Below are 19367 nucleotides of genomic sequence, written 5' to 3'. Positions count from 1 at the left end.
AAACATTACTTATGGCGCACCGCTGGCAGGTGCACCATTGATATCTAAAAAAAAGATTACTAATGGCGCACCGCTCGGGGGTGCACCATTGCTATCAGAAAAAACAAACATACTAATGGCGCACCGCTAGGGGGTGCCCCATTGCTAAGCCCCCCCTACTAAAATCCCCAATCTCACATTTCTCTCTAAGCCCTCCCCTGCCTCATCTCACCCATGCCGCCCCCGTTGAGGGAGTCCTGGATTAGGGGGTATGCGGACAGCCGGACTATATACATCGTCCGGACTATTGAAGCGTGAAGATACAAGACTCTGGCCCGTGTCCGGATGGGACTATCCTTTGCGTGGAAGACAAGTTTGGCGATCCGGATATTATATTTCCTTCCTTGTAACTGACTCCATGTAAACCCTAGCCCTCTCCAGTGTCTATATAAACCGGAGAGGATGGTCCTTAGAAGGCCGACCACAATTACAATCATACCATCATAGGCTAGCTCTTAGGGTTTAGCCTCTACGATCTCGTGGTAGATCTACTCTTGTACGTCTCATATATTCAATATTAATCAAGCAGGAAGTAGGGTTTTACCTCCATCGAGAGGGCCCGAACCTGGGTAAACATTGTGTCCCTTGCTTCCTGTTACCATCAGCCTAAGACGCACAGATTGGGACCCCCTACCCGAGATCCGCCGGTTTTGATACCGACATTGGTGCTTTCATTGAGAGTTCCTTTGTGTCGTTGCTGCAAGGCTCGATGGCTCGTCTCGTTGTCAAGGACGACATCACCTCTGGGGGAGCGCTGGCTGTAGGCCAAACTCTCCGGCATAACCTTCGCATCAATTCGGAGCTTGCCTAAAAGATGGATCCGATTGAGCTCTCCTCCCTTAATGAGCTCTTGGATTGCATCGCCGCTTTGGGAGTCGCTACAGACTATGACCGGATTGGGCTTAAACCCGACCAAAGGGACATTAGATCCCCGCTGGCCACCCATGAGATAGCGGTAGTGGAGGAACCACACGCGGGTTGCCCCTCAACTTTGAGGACGAATTATGTCCGGATCACCGAACTAAGTGAGCCGAACACCTACTCAAAGGAAGACATGACCCAGGTCCCGGACTTAGAATCGGGCATTGGGCCGAAGGGATTGGGTAATACTCCAGATCCCGAATTGTCAGGCTCGGAACCTCCCGTGCCCCCGGGTGTTAGATCGGATCAAAATCCGGATTCAGCCAACGACACTCGCTCGGACTTAAACCATCTCTCCCGTATTAGGCAATAGCCCCAGGAGGCGGTACACCGTTACTGGGCCAGATTCCTCCTTGCACTTAACAAGGTCGAGGACTGCCACAAGGAGGACATAGTCTCACTTTTCTACAGAAACTGCACGAACAAAGGACTCTTTAATGCTATAAGTCGCCGTGACATAGTACACTTTGCGGACTTGGCAACCATAGTACAGAAGTACTGTGCGATGAAAAGCGCCTGGAAGACCCAAACAGAATTTTGGGATAGTACGGCCCTCACCAGAACCTTTGTCCGAACTAAACGGCCGAACTCTCGTAAGTCGACCAATTAAATTCCCAAGAAACCAAAACCTGCCCCAGGGCGTGGAACCGTATTGGAAGAATGGCTCAATGGGCCATGTAAGCTTCACAGCACACCGGATGCAACACCAATCCATAGCCTTAGGGCATGTTGGATACTCCGGCAGGTAGCAAAAAGTGGCGAGGATCTCCTCGAAAGCCATAAAGCAGAACAACATCCCGCCAAGGAACACAATATGGTACTAACAATCTTCGAGACTTCCGCCTCAAACAATAGGCGCAAGCGAGCTCATCGAAGCTCCGCGGAAATCTGCCATGTGGCAAAAATAAATCCGTGGAATGACACTGCTATAACTTTCAATGCCAGTGACGAACCCCAATTCCAGACCATCCGGGCACTAGCCGCTCTGGTCCTTAGCCCAATAGTGGATGGCTTTTGGCTCACTAAAGTACTCATGGACGACGGAAGCGGATTAAACTTAATCTACGAAGAAACAATCAAGAAGATGGAAATTGACAAAAGCCGAATTGAACAAAGCGGCACAACCTTCTGGGGAATTATCCCTAGTCGGGAAGCACGATGTGCGGGGAAAATCACACTCGATGTGGTATTCGGCACCCCAGAGAATTATAGGTCCGAAGAAATCACATTCCAAGTGGCTCCTTTTAGCAGCGAATACCACACCCTTCTAGGGCGGGACGCGTTTGCAAGATTTCAAGCTATACCCCATTACGGGTACATGAAGCTTAAAATGTCCGGACCCAATGGAATCACCAATCTAGCTAGTGATCCGGACGTCGCACTCCGTGCCGAAAACAAAACCGCATCACTAGCCTTGGAAGCGCTGACCGAAGCCCTAGCAGCAGAAGAATTAACAACACTGCGTGCCACCGTGGACAGGGACAACGTGATACTCGACAAGCGACCCAAGTCCACCTCATTTAAACCCGCAAATGATATAGTCAAGTTCCAAGTCCACCCAACGGACCCCACAAAGACAGCTTCCATCGGGACACAGTTGAGCCCCGCTCTGGATGCCACACTGCAAGACTTCTTACGTGAGAATTGGGACATTTTCGCCTGGCACCCATCGGACATGCCAGGCATCCCGCGCGGATTGGCCGAATATAGCCTTAACATACTTAAGGGATACAAACCTGTGAAACAGACCCTAAGGCGATTTTCAGAGCCCAAACGGCAAGCCATGGGGGAAGAGCTAGCTAAGCTACTTGAGGCCGGATTTATCAGAGATATCAAGCATCCGGATTGGCAGGTGAACTTGGTAATGGTACCAAAGAAAGACAAATCCTGGCGCCTGTGCATCGACTTCAAAGACCTCAACATGGCTTTCCCCAAGGATCCCTTTCCCCTCCGTCGCATCGACCAAATCATCGACGCCACAACAGGACACGACGCACTGTGTTTCCTTGACGCATACTCTGGATACCATCAAATAAAGATGGCAGAGTCCGACCAAGCTGCAACAGCTTTCATAACGCCATATGGCCCTTTTTGCTTCAACACTATGCCTTTCAGGCTTAAGAATGTCGACACAACCTATCAACGCATGATTCAAACATGCTTGGAAAAGCAAATCGGCAAAACAGTGGAGGCATACGTGGACGACGTAGTCATAAAAACAAGACACGTCAAAACCCTAATAGATGACTTGAGGCTCACGTTTGTCAACCTCCGAAAATACGACATCAAGCTGAATCCAGAGAAATGCGTTTTCGGCGTCCCCTTTGGAAAACTGCTGGGGTTCATCATTTCCAATAGAGGAACTGAAGCTAATCCGGCAAAAATCTGAGCTTTGTCGCAGTTGGCTACACCAGCGACCTCAAACACATCCAGAAACTAGCTGGATTCGTGGCTGCTTTGAGCCGCTTTATCTCCAGGTTAGGGGAAAAGGCATTACCTCTTTACCTCCTTCTTCGGCGCACCGAACACTTCGTGTGGATAGATGCAGCCGCATCCAGACTCGATGAAATAAAGAACTTATTGGCCAATAAACTAGTCCTAACAACGCCAAATATCGGCGAACCTATGATGCTGTACATAGCTGCAACACACCAAGTTGTAAGCGCATTACTCGTCGTCGAACGAGAGGGTGACAGATACAAATTCCCGTTACAGAAGCCGGTTTATTACGTATCCACGGTCCTCACCCCATGCAAATCCCGATACCCACACTATCAAAAAATAGCATACGCGGTCTTCATGGCATCGTGAAAACTACGACACTAATTTCAAGAGTGTTCGATTACGGTGGCCTCCGAAGTACCACTAAACGATATAATAAATAACCATGATGCCACGGGCCGGATAGCTAAATGGGCTATCGAGCTCCTTCCATTCGACATAACATACAAGCCTCGGCGGGCTATCAAGTCACAAGTATTAGCTGACTTTGTCGCCGAATGGACGGAAGCCGAACTCCCTAAAGAGTACGGCGCATACTCTTACTGGGTCATGCACTTCGACGGCTCCAAAATGCTGGCCGGATTGGGAGCAGGCGTAGTCCTGACATCTCCCACTGGAGACACGGTCCAATACTTCCTCCAAATATTATACACAGACTCCAACAATGCAGCCGAATATGAGGCTCTGTTTCACGGTCTTCGGATGGCAGTCTCCATGGGCATTCAACGCCTAGAGGTGCGCGGGGATTCAAACCTCGCAATATCACAAATAAACAGAGACTTTGACGCCAAGGATCCGAAAATGTCGGCCTGTCGTAATGCCGTCCTTAAAATGTCAGCTCGGTTCGAGGAGCTCGAATTCCACCATGTGGCTCGAGAAAACAATCAAGCGGCAGATGTCCTAGCCCGCATCGGTGCTAAACGCGACCTTGTCCCACCTAACATATTCCTGGAAAGGCTGTTCAAGCCATCCGTGGTATGGGAAGGGGAGTCCGGCAATACCAGCACGGATCTGAATACATCCCCAGATTCTGAACTATCAGACATAATCGGAGGCTCTACCACCGAAATAACATCGTCAGCCCACGAAATAATGGCTGTCATCACCCCGTGGACTGAGCCTTTCTTGGCCTACCTAAATAGGCAGGAGCTCCCCGAAGATCAAAATGAAGCACGCTGCATCGTCCGGCGTTCTAAAGCTTACAAAGTCCATGAAGGGGAACTCTATAAGAAAAGTGCGACTGGAGTGCTCCAAAGGTGCATCTCCGAAGAGGAAGGGAGGCAACTCTTGGCTGAAATCCATGCTGGACTGGGCGGGCACTACGCCACGGCTCGAGCACTAGTCAGCAAGGCCTTCCGTACAGGTTTCTATTGGCCGACGGCCCGAGCAGACGCGCAGGACCTTGTCCAACATTGCGTCGGTTGCCAGCTCTTTGCCAATTAGAGTCATATGCCCCCTACCACTCTCCAAACAATCCCCATAACTTGGCCCTTCGCGGTGGGGGCTGGATATGGTTGGACCCCTTAAAGGGGACAGCCACAAGAAAAAATACTTATTGGTCATGGTAGACAAGTTCACCAAATGGATAGAAGCCAAACCAGTGAAAACGGCCGAATCCGGACCAGTAATAGACTTTATATCCGGGGTCGTACACCGATACAGTGTACCCCACAACATCATCACCGATAATGGCTCAAATTTCACAGCCGATGAAGTGAAAGCTTGGTGCGGGAAAATGGGCATTAAGCTCGACTATGCTTCCGTCTACCATCCTCAAACAAATGGCCAGGTCAAATGGGCAAACGGTCTCATCATGAGCGGCATCAAACCCAGACTAGTGCAATCCTTGACAGAGTCGGACACTCATTGGGTCGAGGAGCTCGACTCCGTACTCAGGGGGCTGCGGACCACACAGAATCGCACCACCGGATATACACCATTTTTTATGGTGTACGGCGCGGAAGCAGTACTACCCTGCGACATAATACATGGTTCGCCACGCGTACGCATGTACGAAGATAAGGAATCCGAGTTAGATCGGCAGGATAACTTGGATGCCCTGGAGGAGGAGCGCGATGTCGCTAAGGCCCGTTCCGCATTCTATCAGCAAAAGGCTCGATGATACCAAAGCAGAGAAGTGCGGGCCAAAACTTATAATATTGGCGAGCTCGTTCTACGCTTACCGGAGAAGAAGGACAAGCTAAAACCCAAGTGGGAAGGTCCCTTCGTCATTGACAAAGTTCTCACCGTAGGAGTGTACCGCTTACATAATGCATACAATAACAGACTCGAGCCGAACCCATGGAACGCGGCTAGACTCTGGAGATTCTATGCCTAGCGCCGAACTCAGTGTTTGTCTCCTTACCTCCCCCTTTTTTAATTATGCTCCCTCCCTCTTCCTTTCTCGATCCTTTTCTCTTCACACAAAGTATTTAATACAGTACGAACTTCCGGATTACTCCGGCCGCACTATGTGTGTAAGAAATACGTGGGGCTTCCTATACAGAAGCTAAACATAACTTACTCTAAAAGGCTTTTCGCCCATCACACATGTATTTTCCATGTGTGCCTTTTCTTCACCATTATATCCATCGATATGACTTAAGATGTGGCCAAGCTGGGTTGCCTGGCTCCTGTGTTTATGCCCTATGTTCCCGTTAATTCGGCTAGGGCATAAGGGGAGCACCTCTGCGATTGTTACTGCCGGTTCAGCCGGATGTGTACCTCAGACTGGGTGAAGTCGAAAGCTAGTTTCCTTAAGAGAATATTTGGTCGGTGAACAAAAGATGTCTTCATTTATCATAACATAAATCACCAGAAGTTTTGTATCCCGCGCCATGGTTCGCAGTTCGGACATGTGCCTTGTCGCATGCTTACCCAGGGAAAGGAACCCTTAACGGAACTATTCTCCCTGGAAGATGTTTCTTACTATCCATGTAATATAACCTAACTAGTTGGGTACTTGTCTGTTCAAGCACTTATGACCCCTATGACTGGTTTCCACGCATACTCCGGTTTTGTATAACCGAGCGGGTATTTGGACACAACCCGGACTGTAGGATCTGGGGGCTGAAGCGAAAAGGTCCGCCATGAGAAATGATTATATCCGGCTAGGGGCTACTTATGTCCATTGAATTACACAGTCACTTGGACTGACTATATTCCTCCTCTATACCATCCAACATGCTATCTAGCTTACAATCCTGTTGAGAATACTTTGCGGCTAACGCCACCTGGTCATATACCAGACTCACGGGAATTTCTTGCCCATCTGGCCCTGCCAGTCCGACGTCGGCCATATGGTTCGGGTCCATCTTGGTGTAGCGCATCTTCACCATAGCCCATGCTTCCCTTGCACCCTGCCGACAGGCTGACATCTTCCACAGTCGGAGGCGCCGCCATGATCCTTGAAGAATGTCCACAAGATCCCCCATGCCATTCGGCAGGAAGCTTGATGGCCACAAAGCCTGCGCCACGCCCTGCATCGCCTGCCAAGCTCGCTCGTGCAGCTGTGAGAGGTCTTGCAGCAAATCGCCTGTAGATGCGGGCATCTCCTCCTCAGGGCGACCCGTCAGCATTCCTACAAGCAAAACTCTTTCTATATACTTCCTTGCCGAACAATGCTATAGTTCGTCTAGGCACTTACCATAAATGCCGCGACGAAGCCTTTTGTTCTCCTTCACGGAGTCTGCCAGCTGCGCACGGACGTCTTTCAATTCCACGTCCAGCCGAACATTGGCATCTTGGAGAGTATTCTTCTCCTGCCTAGCTTTCGTAAGAATGCACTCGCCAGCCTTTAGTTGCCTCTGGAGATGCGACTCGTCATCCCTCCCGCCCTCCGGATTTACTCTGGGGTTATCTGCAGAATTTTCTGTTGAACTCGTCATACGAGCCAGTTGCTAACTGGAACATTTTCGTACAATCGAGATAAATGTTACCAGATGAGGCCTTCTGGGATTCCTCTAGCTTGGCAATCGTGACATTCAGTTGGGTCTTGCACTCCTCTAGCTCCCGAGACAATTGCTCATTCTTGTCTACAAGAACCTGCGCATAAATTGATCCTTAAAACTGTTTTTCCAACCGTTTCAAGTCTCAGGGGCTACTGCTATACATACTTATCAAACTTTCTTACCCGAATATCTTTGGTATACTGGTCCGTCGCCCGGGCGAGCCCGCCTTGAGCAACCCGATGTATGCGTCTCCCAAATTGAAAGCATTAAATGCCTCTTCGGAAAAGATGTTGTTACGAAGCACGGCTCGTCGACGCCGGTGATTCATGGCGCTCTCTACTTCTGAATTCGTGGCTGAGAGCATGTCTGCGTCCTCTGTCCGAGGACTATACGGCATCGGCCCTACGTCCGCCTCCTTTCTCGAATTCGGTTCTAGAGCTCGACTGGTGGAGGCATGGTTGGCAGGATCCCCGAATATAGTCCGGATACTCCTCTTCCTGCCAGGATATAAAGGGCGCCGTTATACTTCAAATAACAATAATTACATGACAGGTTGTTTCCTTACCTCTGTAGAGGCGTGTCGGCCCTAACCGCCTTCCTCTTGATCCTACCCAATCCGGACGCCTGTGGCTGACGGGTCCCTAGGGGCTTGGCCCTACGCTCCGAACGTCGCCTCTGCAAAAACACGACACTTCAGGGATAAGGCATGAATCAGGAAAGAGTCCTCTTCGGAGGATTGAGTCTTCGGCTTGGCTTACAAGCGACGATGGTAGCAGTTCAGGATAATCAGCAGTAATAGCCACTGAGGCGCCGTCACGGCTCGCCCGATAAAATATCCCGTCGACAAGCTCCACGGCCGCATCTGGGTCTTCTTCGAGTCCTGGATCCAGGGCCCTTTCGGGGTCCTCTGGCTGCGGGGAAGGGCTGGAGATTCCTTCTACGGCCCTCCTCAGTTCCTGCTCGGAAATATCGAGGCAAGTAACCTTCGCAAAGAACGCCACAATAAGTGAAGCGAGAAAATAAATGACGACTTACCCAGTTTGGGGGATTGTACATGGAGAATCCGTCCCGCGGTTTGATACGAAGGAAGTCTTCCTCTTCTCCTTTGTATAGATCGAACAATATCCTTGCCAGAACAGTGGCGGAGTCCGGACCCTTACGGCCACAACGGGTGGCATCGTCTTCCCCGTTGAAATGCCACATCGGATTGCCCCGATATTGAAGCGGCTGCACTCCCCGTATTGTGCATATTGCCATGACCTCGACTATCGTCAGTCCGGACTTGGCCAATAACTTTATCCTGCACATCAGGAAATGTATTTCCCTGGTATCCTCTTCTTGGGGACCTCGGGAGCGCCAGCTTAGACGTGCCCTCGGCGGGGCGTTGCTGAACTTGGGGAGTCCTGTCCGGACTGGATCTGGAAGGGGGACGTCGTCAATATAAAACCACTCTGAAGCCCAGTTCTCGGGTGCCTTCTTGGGAGTGCCGGATAGGTATCCAGTCTTGGCGATACGCCATACTTCGGCCCCGCCCACTTGACATAGGGAATCTCCTTGGTTGCGGGGGACAAGGAAGAACAACTTCTTCCATAAACTGAAATGAGCCTCGCAGCCTAGAAATAGCTCACCAAGGGCGACATATCCTGCTATATGTAGTACGGAGGCTGGGGTAAAGTTGTGCAACTGGAGGTCGTAGAAATCCAGGAGCCCACGAAGGAATGGATGAATAGGAAACCTGACGCCCCTTAACAGATGCGGAATGAAGCATATTCGCTCCTCTGGAGACGGATTTGGGGATCTCTCCGCTTGTTCTCCGCCGTTATAGGTGGCTATTCCGGCCCGGACGGGGACCATGAACGCCGGTAGGAGAAGCCCTTGGGTTTGTAACTTTATCAAACGGCTATGAGAACCTGAACACTCTCGCCAGTCCCCTGGCTTGGGGCAAGGGGAGCGAGCAGAAGAGGTGTGACGGCCGACCATTTTGGAATGGTTTTTTCGGGGCGCTCTGTTGGATGCTTGCTCGAGGGGGAAGAGTGAGGTTCGGATCTGGGAATCCCCGTCTCTTCAAATAGATGGCTAGCCCGAAGGATCGGGGGTGGCAAATGCAAAAATGCCTCGACTCCTCGCATTCGTTCGACACATGGAAATGGTCATTATTAAGGCACTGAAGCCGAGGAGTACAACATTGATGAGATGCCGGACACTGTTTGGTGCAATAGGTACATTGGAGTATTCGGAGATGGAACCCGCCTTGCAATGCCGAAGACAAGACTGCGCGCTGGACTCACCGTCATTGAAGCCTGGTTCAGGGGCTACTGAGGGAGTCCTGGATTAGGGGGTATCCGGACAGCCGGACTATATACATCATCCGGACTATTGAAGCGTGAAGATACAATACTCTGGCCCATGTCCGGATGGGACTCTCCTTTGCGTGGAAGACAAGGTTGGAGATCCGGATATTATATTTCCTAACTTGTAACCGACTCCATGTAAACCCTAGCCCTCTCCGGTGTCTATATAAACCAGATAGGATGGTCCTTAGAAGGCCGATCACAATTACAATCATACCATCATCGGCTAGCTCTTAGGGTTTAGCCTCTACGATCTCGTGGTAGATCTACTCTTGTACTACTCATATCTTCAATATTAATCAAGCAGGAAGTAGGGTTTTACCTCCATCGAGAGGGCCCGAACTTGGGTAAACATTGTGTCCCTTGCTTCCTGGTACCATCAGCCGAAGACGCACAGATCAGGACCCCCTACCCGAGATCCGCCGGTTTTGACACCGACGCCCGTGCTCGCCGTCCCCGCCGCACCCGACCACCACTGCCCCCATGCTCGCTGCCCCCGCCGCACCCGACCACCACCGCCCCCAACGCTCTGGCGCCTCGCTGCCACCTCCCCCGAAATCGAGGTCGCAAAACCCTCGCCGAGCGCCGCCTCCCTCGCCGTCCCCCCTCCGCCCGCGCCCGCGCCCTCGACGTCCTCCCGCCCCAGCGCCCCCTTCCCCCGCGGCCCCACCTGCGTACCTCGTGCTCGCCGTCCAACACTGCGCGGCCTGCCTCGTCGCCGCGCACTTCAACCCGCGCCCTCGCCGTCTTCACCGAGAAGCTGCCTCCTCCTGCTTCAGCGCCCACCCACCCCGCCAGCATCGGCTTGCGCTCGCCGTGTGTAGCGCAGCCTACCCCCTCGCCGTCCTCCCAGCACGCCGGTCCTCCCCACCGACCTCCCAAACCCAGCAAGCCAGGGATTCGAGGTGATGCCCCTCACCCCCAACATGCTGTACTGAATTTCTAGGAAAATATGTGATGATGCAGTGTGTGTCAGGTTCAAAAGCGAAAGAGAAAACAACAGGGTTTCTTCAAGTACATGATAGTATTAGTTTTTATCTCAGTCCTTGTGGTGATGTTTGTGTGTCTGGGGTTAAACATATGGGGTACAAGTACAATGTGTAGTGCAATCATCAATTGATAAAACAAAGGTAAAAAGTAAAAAAGAATACAACACATGTTGTTGAGAACTTGAAATGCATCCACCCTTTGGCAAGAGTGGAAGGTCATTAGCATCAACAATTTGCAAGGGGCACCAGGGACTCATCATTTGCCAAGAACAGATGTCAGTCATTAGCTTGGCATCATGTAAGAAAATAGCCATAATGTGCCCTGATAATGATGTATTTTGTCATAAAAATATATAGTGGACTGCCATGATAATGACATGGTCCTATGTTTGCAAGCTGTCATAATGTTCTCATTCAAAAACCATGGAAAAACACTCATCCAAGTTTCTAGAATGGCAGCATATTTTTAGAATGAAACAAAACAAAGTTCCTCTGTACATACATATATGGCTTTGCCACATTGGTACACTAGAGTGAAAGAAGAAGCATAGGCTTAATTGAGTTGTGGACTTCTTGTTACCTTGTCTGTCTGTCCTTGTTAGTTACATGTATCTCTCTGTTTGTGTTTCTGCATAACAGGTTTGATCGCGGTTGGAGAAAAATTGAGGCGTTTGTTGGCTCCAAGACAGTGATACAGGTATATACATGTGCTCTACTTACTTGTTTGGTTTGCAATTGTTATCATATGACAAAGTATGCTTAGTTGTTTGGTTTGCAACCCATATTTTATAGTTGATAATACATTTTCTAGATCTGCTTGGTTGCAATCTTTTATCTGAACGCGGTCATTATAAGTTTATAGCTTTCCCACTGTCAGGCTTGTTCCAATAAGTAGATGCACTTGCTCCTTTCTTACATATTTGTGCCTGATGAACGCAGTCATCAAGTCTATTTCCATGTTGCTGCTAGTAGTAACCTGACAGCACAACCATACTTAGACCTTTGGAAGGTCAATCTTCAGTTTACTTGACTTTTGAGCCTGCTAGTAGTAACTTGGCAGCCATTCAAGGATGTCTTGGTTGTTCACGAGGCCATCCAATTGTTGTTATGTGATGAACTGATTTCTTGTCTTCCAATGGCATTTGACATTGTGATGACCAACTCATTGATTTGTCATACCCATACTAAACAAAGGTTAGGTTCAGAGATAGTGTTGCATTGTTGAGTTTTACTCCTTTTGATGTAGTAAATTTATTGACTGGTGTTTATCTTACCCTGTTCCATTGAGTAGTAAATCATTATTGGCTTGTATAGATGTTAGCATGCTCCCTTTGTACTCATTTTGGAGAACCTTTCTTCACTTCTAAGAGTTGTTGTATTGACATGGCACATTTGCAATGGAGTTTTATATATCTTTAGCCACTGTTCATTAACAACAAGTCAATAACAACATCAGTAAAATTCAATTAACAACAACATCAGTAAAATTCAGTTAATTAACTGAAGAAGAGAAGAGAGAAAGTAGAGAGCAAGAGGAGTACTTGCATTAACTGAAATGTTTTACTTTAACTTGCAAAATTGCAGTACTCCTTAAAACTACTGCAAGCAAGAACTACTGTTGGAGGGCACTACTATAGGGGTATTCTCTGGTCTACTGAAACTTGCACTACTGCAATTTACTCCAGGGATACTATAGTTGTTTGCAACTTCTCTGCTCTACTCCACTGCATGCACTGCAATACACTACTCCACTGCATGTTTAATCAGTTAACAGAAAAAGGTACAGAACAAGCAAATGTAAGAAAAGAAGAGAGCTTGTACTGCCAGTACATCATCAGGCAGTTCACCAGAGATTTTCAAGTAAGAAATACTCCCAGGGGTAGAGAGAGAATATCATGAAGGAAGAATTTAGTTTTAATTAATGGAAAAGTTGCATTTACTTGTAATTAAAGGAACAATTTCAGTTAATTATAAATATTCAATAGCAGCAGAGGCAAGCAGTAGCAGTAGCAGTAGATGCCAACTTTTGATATGCATGCATGCATTCTTTGCTTGTTTATATTCATTCTTGTAAACTGAACATGCTCATATATCTATCTATCTATCTATCTACCTGCTTAAGTATGTATGTATGCATTGTATTTTTATTTCCTTTGGAAAGTAAAGTTTATTACCTGGCTGCCTGGCATGATGGCTCATGGACCCCTCAGCTGCAGCTGCAGCTGGAGCTCAATCTGATCTCATCTGAAATGACTCTATAAATAAAGAGTGTCGTTAGTTACAGAGTAGCAGAAATAGTTGCTGGATGTAGTTACTTGCATGGGCCTGGTTGATGAAGAAAAACTTTATATATATTCATACTGATGTTGACTCTATAAATCATACTTATTGGACATGTTTAACATGTTGATCCATCAATTGATCACATTGAGAAAGAACATCGTGTCTCCGACCATTTTGCAAAGGTCATGTCTCCGACCATCGTGTCGTGATGATTTTGCAGGTACCCTGAGAGGCCCTTGAGTTTGCTGGAATGTCAATTAACTTCCGTTCTGGAAAATTCGGGTACTCCATATGTCCTATTTTCAGCAAAGGTCATGCTGAAATTTTCCGTGAATTTTAGCATGACTTTGCTAAAAATAGGACATATGGGGTACTTGCGACTAATGCATGGGCCGGGGTATCTTAGTACTTAATTAAGTAGGATCAACTGCCCTCACTGACAAACCCTAAATGATGAAAACTTAACTTAGCATTTAGGGTACCTCAGCGTCGACAAACCCTAAATTATAAAACCTTGGCTTTTAGGGTGCCTCGGTGTCGATAAAAACCTAAATGATGAAAGCTTAGGCTTTTAGGGTGCCTCGGCGTCGACAAACCCTAAATGATAAAAGCTTAGCTTTTAGGATGCCTCGGTGTCGACAAACCCTAAATGATGAGACCATGATCTTGTTCCTTGACAATAACCAACTTTTTGACCAAACTTTTTTCCTATTTAGAGCGAAACATGGCCCACAACGATGAGGCCGGCGGTTTGGGCAAGCAATTTTGGGAGCTGTCCCAGAAGATGGAGGAAGAACCTCACCGCTATGAGGACACCGCGGAAGACACCGATCCTGACTATACAACCCCTAGTGGCATCGAGGACGACACCACTGATGGTGCCGCCGAGGATGCCACCACTGATGATGGCAGCGCACGCACAGATTGCAGCCAACCAAAGAGGCAACAGAAGGACCGGCGCCCGAACGTGCTCGGCACCGTCAAGGAGGAATTTACTGAAGTGAACTCCGACGGGCACCCAACGGCGCCCAAAGAATTAGTCAAGGGGTACTCGGTTCAGCTCGAGTGCATTCTCCGGAGCACAGTCTAGATCAACACTGAGAACCTAAGGCATAAGGACCGAGGGAATTTGCGCAGCCTCCTCTTCACGAAGTTGCATGAACGATACAAGTTCCCCACTGACTTTGCAAACACACGCCTCTCAGGGAATAAAGTGAACAGTGCCGCCCTCACGAGGATGAGCACGGCCCTGTCTACTTGGAGAAGCGCGGTGAAGAAAATGATTGACCAAGGCGATAGTTATGAGAAGATCAAGGCGAAAAATCCTTCGATCAGCGAAGATGACTACAAGGAGTTCAAGATCAAGTGCGGGAGCAGCGCAACCGTGGAATCAAGTCAGTGGGGGAAAGAAATACGGGAGTTGAACTTAGGGGTCCACCAACTTGGTCTCGGCGGTTACAGAGTGGCGGAGCCTATATGGGACAAGGAGGACGCGGAGCATGCCGAGCAAGGCCTACCGCCCCGCTTCGAGAAACACCATGACAAGCAGACCAGGAACTATGTCAGGGCCCGGTACAAGGAGGACCCGGTAACAAAGGAGCTTACGACGGATCCGAAGACCAAGGCGCTTGAGCGTGTTCTGGTAAGGAATACACCCCCGCGTAATTAGCTCCATATGGTTGCATTCTAATTAATGAAGCCAAATTTCTAATTGTTTCACATTCCTTTTGCAGGAGACTGAAAGCAGTAGCACGGGGTCGTCTCAGAGCTCCCCTGCTTGGCACAGCACTCTAAATAGGGCGTTGAATGTAATGAAAAACAAGGATAAGCTCAGTAAGCCGTCGTCAGCTGGTCGTGTGGCCGGCAAAGGCTTGTCCACAAAATGGCTGTCATACTATACCGCTGGTGGGCGAAAGGAGAGAAAGACCAGCTTGGAAAGCCAGTCGCGCGAGGTTCAAGAACTCAAGGCACAAGTGGTGTGGATTCCGGAGAATGTCCAAGAGCAAGTGTAACAACAACTGGGAATGATGCTCACCGCCATTGTGCCTACCTGGATTCAGGGGATGACGACGTGGATTGCGGGCGGCCAACAGGTGCCGCCCCCGGTTCCCAGCTTCACGGCCAGCAACTCGCACAACACGCAGGCGGCACCATTGGTGTCTCTGGCGGAGGCGGTATTCATGTCTCCAGCGCCGGCACGGGCATTGGAGCTTAATGCACCCGGGTGTACGCCAGCCGGCACCTCGGCAACAAGCCGCCCCTCCGTCAGTTGCACGCTAGCCGTTGGCAGTGCCTCGACATTGGCCGAGCTCAATGGCATCACGGTAACTAAGCCTCTCGGCCGATGACTTCATCTCCTTGCCTTTGACTAGGCATCCCTGACGCCCTACATGTTTTTGCAGGGCACCACCGACATTCCATGCACTCCCTGCACTTCATGGGCGGCGAGCTGATCGATGTCGCCAAGGGCAGAATCGTTCAACCGGGCAACCCCGTGTTCCATGGTAATCCGATGCCACCCACCGTGTATAGGGTTGAACTGGATCGGGTGCTGCCAGGCTGCGACGAGTTGATACCTCCGATTCGACCCGCTGGGGCCGACGAAGATGATGTGATGACCCTCAATGCCTGCGTAAGCTGGCCCCTGCTTTGGCCGAAGAGCCAGATTCGTTTGGGAGCAGGGGACACCATCCCACAGACAACACCGCCAGTCGTGCCGGTGCCAAGCCATGGCAAGACCGCCGCCAACGCTACCGGACATGCCGGACATCCCTATGGCACAGGATCTGGACATGCATATGGCACAAGATCTGGATGACGACAACAACGACGACGGTACATTTACCGACGTCGATAAGTACTTTGCCGAACATGGGTACGGTGATGAATTCTTCGGGCCTCCTTCTCAAGAACCCAACCCTAAAAAAGATGACCGCGATCTAGCTGGTACCGCAGAGAAACCCAATTGCAACAGGCGTCGTATGGCGTTCAGTTCTCAGGAGATGCCTCCAGCTGCCGCATTCACCGAGCCTTAGATAGCCGAGGTGCGAAATATTATCAGCCCCAACACGCTCAAGAAGGCGGTCTGTGAGCAGAACTCGATACCATTACAGCAGATGAAGAAGAAGGGACGGAAACGAAAGACTAATAAGGGCGGTGCGAGCCAGCCGGCACCGAGTATGATCCGTGCTCAGGACGGGCCACCTTCATGTAAGGATATCTCGAGGAGGGTGCATGTGGCGGGTAGGGCGATGCTACCGACTAATCTTCTCAATGCTGCAACCGGTGCTATGCGGAGTCTGCATGACAGTGTTCTTTCTTTCGAGAAGCGGTGTCTCTCCCAGAATGATGAGGCATACCCAGTTTTCGTGGCCAAGGTGCCAGAGGGCAAGGGCTTTGTGGATAGCACCATCGGGGGTACAATCGTCCTGCGGTTTGATGACATCTTCTCTATGTTTAACCTTCATCCGCTGCACTACACCTTCGTTCAGCTATTTTCACTGAGTATGGAGATGCGGATCATTAGAGACAAGACCCCGAACATCATGATAGTCGACCCCATCTACATGCGTGCCAAGATCTTGGGCAGCGCTGGGGACCGGTAAGTCGCGAGTTCACACCTCGAAGGTGTCATTCTGGCAAACCCAGATAAGGATAACTTCCTCGTGCCTTACTTTCCTGAGTAAGTCATCCCCTCACCGCCCCGTAACATATGATTTCTTAGATTTTCATCGTTCTTTTTTCCTAACATTCCGTGTTTTGTGCAGTGACACACATTGCACACTCATCCTCTTAAGCCCGAAATATTCCTTGGCCACGTATTTCGATCCGGACCGTGAGTCGAAGATAGACTACACAAATATCAAGAAAGTTCTTGATGATGCTCTCCCCGGCTTTGCCATATCCGGAGGCACCTTCAAGAGGCCAGTTCGTAGGTACGGCAAGCACGTGTTCACCGACAATACGACATTCCCCTGCGTCAAGTAGCTGCCTAGCAGTCAGAAGGATGCCTACTACGCCCTCCATCACATGCGGGCGATCATACGGGACCATAATCACCTTTTGCTACTAGATTATCTCAAAGATTGGGCCACACGCTTGTCGGCAATCCAGGACGCGGATATCAGACAACAATTCTTTCGCATCCAGTCGGAGTTTGCGGAAATCATCCATCAAGATGTCCTTCGTACCTCGCGGTAGTTCTACCTCAGATCTCAACCGTCCAACAGTGAGATAGAAACAACACTACAAATGCAGGCTAACAACACCCGCTATTTCATGACCATCACGAAAGACGGCAGCTTCATCCATGCTCCGGTCCCCTGAGTCGAGTCGGAAGTAGTGATGCTATCGGAAATGTCGATTGGCTCATGTTGTAATATTAAACTTTAATGAACTTGTATGTCTCTTTGGTTTGGATAGTCGTTCAACTTATATGTAATCGATGCTAGTTATTAGTAGGACCATGAATCATGCTATTAATGTGTTGCTTTTCTCTTCCGGTCCTTTTGTTGCATAATTATATATTACTTATGTATTGTTTTTGAATTGTTATGAATGATTTGTTTGGCTAGTGCATAGAGATGCCGTCGTATGTCGTGTACAAGGGTAAGGTTCCCAGAGTCTACGACGACTGGGAGGAGTTCGGAGACAGGTTCACCGTTTCAGCGGTAACAGTTACAAAGGGTACACCACTAGGGCGGAGGCGGAAGTTAGATACGCGCGCTATCTAGCGGGAGAGAGGAGGGAGCGTTGGAGGAACCGGGTGAAGACCAGTTTCATCGCGATTATGCTCATCGTGATGACCGCAACTCTCTTCTATGTGATGGTAGTTTAGATGATCGATATCGACTTGTAATGTGAAGATAAACTCGCTACTCGCGGTTTCGAGACTTGTAATGTTATAACTTTGTTCGGTATTTGAAATTTGTAGACTAATATGATGAATTGTATTCGGAGACTAATCTTCTATTGTATTCGACAAATCTGCTATTTATATGTTGTGCTCTCTATATTATGTGCAGTAACATGTTTTGTAACCTGTGCAAATATCAGAAAAGAAAAAAAAATCCCTAATATTCATATTAATGGCGCACCACTCAGCACACTAATGGCGCACTGCATAAAGGACACTAATGGCACATCACACCCTAGTGCGCCATTAGCATGCCAAAGCACATGGGTACATATGGCCCCCTGGGAGGCATACTAATGGCGCGTGGTGCGATATACTAATGGCGCACTACATGGTGCGCCATTAGTATACCAGATACTAATGGCGCACCAGGGGTGCGCCATTAGTATTTAATTCTAATGGCGTGGTGCTAGTGGCGCACCAGTAGTGCGCCATTAGTAGGCAAAACTGGTGCGCCACTAGCAGGCCTTTTCCTAGTAGTGCTGGATGAACGGGACCCCGATTGATCGAGCAGGTTGGGCATGGATGAAAAGGACCCTGTCGTGGAATTGTCACGTCAGATGTCCTCGTGAAAGGACTTAGTTGTGGAGCCATCGCAACTAGGAAGCTTGAAGGGGTTAATCGGGACAAGGGACACGAGGGGTTTTATACTAGTTCGGCCCCTTACGATGAAGGTAAAGCCTACGTCTAGTTGGGTTGGTATTGATGTTTTGATGACCAGGGAGCGAGATACGCTATGCCTGGCTCTCGATGAGTTGTTTCTTGCCCTAAGCCGCCAGCGGGTCGTCCCCTTATATACACGGGTCGACGCCCTGCGGCTTACAGAGTCCCGGCCGGCTTATAAACAATGTCCGGCTCGGTGACTAGTTAAGTCTACCTTATGATACAAGTAATATTATAACAGCGGTTTACTACAACGGGCCTTAAGTCGCCTGTGGGCCTTAAGCTTCTATGAACCGTCATCTTCATGCCTTGTCTTGGGCTTCTCTCGGTGAGTCCTCTTTGCGTAACCCGGCCCCTCCTGGGCGGCTTACACAAATAGTTATATCCCCAACATTAGGCCCCAGATTGATTTGAACCGGTTCATGTCAATCTTAAAATACCTTATGAACTGCCCTGCAGTCCTTTATCTTGCGCGAAGGATTTAACCCGTCGTGACGTCATCATCTAACTCCGGGTTAAATCTCTGTGACGTCATCTTCATTAAAGCTTTATTTTTTATAACATCACATCTTCAATGGATCTTTGTCTTTATTGACCATCCCGAGAATCGAGGCGCCAGAGCCGCTGGATAATGAATGTTATCTCCTCGTTTTTCGCGCCCGCTCGGTCAGTCTTCCCTTATAAATAGAGCGACCTAGGTCTTCCCCAGTCGTTTTCTTCCTCTTGCCTCCTCCCGTGCTCTGCTGCTGCCACC

Source organism: Triticum aestivum, chromosome 4A (genome assembly GCF_018294505.1).
Source record: "Triticum aestivum cultivar Chinese Spring chromosome 4A, IWGSC CS RefSeq v2.1, whole genome shotgun sequence".
NCBI lineage: Eukaryota > Viridiplantae > Streptophyta > Magnoliopsida > Poales > Poaceae > Triticum > Triticum aestivum.
This window is presented reverse-complemented; position numbering follows the sequence as displayed.